Consider the following 2,729-nt stretch of genomic DNA (forward strand, 5'->3'; position numbering starts at 1 on the left):
AGCAAGAATAGACAAAAGCTTCCCATGATGAGCTTTAAACCCCAAGGGATCTAATACATAGGATGTTAAAATCCTTACTCTTTCAAGTAGGATTGTCTGAAACTGTACTTCTTTGTATTCCTTCTTTGCTTATCCATGTCTAAAAATTTGTAAATAGACCTCTTAAGATCCTTGAAATTTTTCTCATTATTGATGATATGGATGTGTATGAATGCATGAATGCATGAATGCATGGATGCAAGAATCACACTCAAGGATCAAGCAAATCACACCACACAAAGGTCACGGGATGGATCAAGTCATCCTTAATATCAATCATCCATTTTGGTGGATTATGGTTTACACCTTATCAACACCCAAGTTCCATTGATACTAAGGATACAAGAACGGGTCAACCATGAATCAAGGGTTTGTTGCAAGTCACTAGCATGGAGTCTCGGTTAAGAACCATCCAAAGGGAGTGTACTACGGTTAAACCTGACAATCATGTTCTACAAGAGGTTCCCATAGTCATCATCCCATCTTTTGGATATTATTGGATAAACGACTACTCGTATTCCAAAAATATTCTCAAGAAAGACTTTTATGAGTGTAATATCGCGTAACAATCGTATCAAATCTTACACTTGAACGACTTTCGCACTACCTCCTAAAAATAGGCCAAGATGGGCTTGGTAAACTAAGGTCCTTGGCTTCTAAGGCATGTATTGGAAAGAGTAATGCCTAACCACGACAACTCGTGTGACATTATTGATCCCAACATAACCTCCACCAAGTGAATGGGCTTGCAAGTCAACTTGCTAAGGAATAAATCCACACAAGTCAACAAGACTATGCCATTCTCCTATCATAAGTGCACTCGAGTTCGGGTATAGAACTCATCTCACAAGAGACCACCAACACACAAGCAATTGATATATCAATCAATTCATACATTACAAACAATACAGTCATCACAAATTTGCACAAAAAATATGTCACAAAATAATATACAATACAATACAACAAAGGTGAAAAGTAGGCAAAACCCACTAGGCAAATAATCCTCAGCAGAGTCGCCACTTTTCTGTAGCGGGGTATTCGTTACCTTTAGATTTATTGACTAAATCAAAAGTAAATCATACAATTCGAGTCGCCACCACACTTCTTTTTATCCAAAGGAAAGGTTAGAAAGCGAAAAAACCCGAGAAGTTTTATGAAATCAAAAACTAATAAAAATGTCTGAGATCTGGGTAAGGGGGTTGGTTATGCAATGGGAAGGTTTTAAGCACCCAAAACATCCTTAGTACTCTAAGGGAGCCCTTTTCACCAATGTTGTAAGGTAGGTTGGTATTTGTAAAAAATATTTGTGCAAACATGATTGGGGAGATGAGAAGAGAATATACAAATTATTTACAATTTTGTGTTTGAATGGATAAACCTATTACCTATGTACCATCTTAAAAAAGATTAGGATCAAAACCTGGTAGTCCGGGGTAACAATATCAAATGAAGTTGGTGAATTGATTGTTCAAAATCCTTAAGGTCTTTTATTATCAAAGGGATAAAACTTAACCTAAAACCACAAATCCACCATGTGAGGAGAGCTTCAACATGCTAGTGAGGGGTTGTCGCTCCCCGGACTTCCCGAATCCAAGTACAAGCACGAAAATAAGGTGGCGCGGAAAAAGAGTAGAGTCGCCAGCTCTGTACTTTTATCCCAGGAGGAGGGAAAGGTAGTACTGCATAACCAAAAGGGAACGGATAAAACAGATTCTCTAACCAAAGAAAACTGAGTAAGGGGGCCGGTTACGTGAAGGGAAGGTTATCGCACCCCTTCACGTCTATGGTACTCCACAGGATCCACGCTTGCTATTTATGTCTAAAGTGTGTGTATAAAAAGTCCTATATGCGATGCGAAAGAGAGAAAATCAAAGTCGGGAAAAGAAAAAGTTATTGCTCGCACAGGCCCTACCCTGCTGCATACGTATCTCAAGAAGGATTGAGAATCAGAGCACCGTAGCTCGGCTAACCTATTTTTGTTTGTTTTGTGTTTTTTAGATGAACGACGTTGCTACGCAATCTACCGGATGCTCGACCTTTCGAGACTTACTCACCTGTAGTAGAAGGAGTTAACGTGTTCTTAAGAAAAAAAAATCAAAGAGTTTGTTTGTGTTTCAGGAATGCTCATGCAAAAAGGAAGTCTTAGACGAAGGAACCGTGCTACCTTAATTGACATGCAAACGAGAGACTATACGAAGCCTAGCAGTCCTATGGGGAGACGCTCACACCACACAAAACATATAGCATAAAGTAAACACACCAACAAGGGGGCTCAAACATACATGGGTAGAGCTTTAGTCAAGAGGGGTCATATCAATCTCGACAAACAAGCCATGGAAAGGTAATCAAATGGGCTCTTAACCACTGACATTGAACGTCAGGGTGAGCAAATCAAAAAGGTAATAAGGATGGGGGTTCAGAAAGATGGGACCCTGGACCCCATAGCTCTTAACCCTGGACAGGGTGAGCTCATGACAAAGCGTGGGGGTTCAGAAAGATGGGACCCTCTCCACTGACTGACCGGACAAAAGATCTTGGGCTTTTGTTCTAAAGCATCGACACGTAGTGCGAGCATAAAGAACGACACACTGAATAACGGGGGATTGACTACTAATCCCTTTTATTCGTTAATTGCCTCATCATGGAGGTCTTTAATATTGGTGCCTCTTCTTGGAGGTCTTTGGGCA

Source organism: Lathyrus oleraceus, chromosome 5 (genome assembly GCF_024323335.1).
Source record: "Lathyrus oleraceus cultivar Zhongwan6 chromosome 5, CAAS_Psat_ZW6_1.0, whole genome shotgun sequence".
Classification (NCBI taxonomy): Eukaryota; Viridiplantae; Streptophyta; class Magnoliopsida; order Fabales; family Fabaceae; genus Lathyrus; species Lathyrus oleraceus.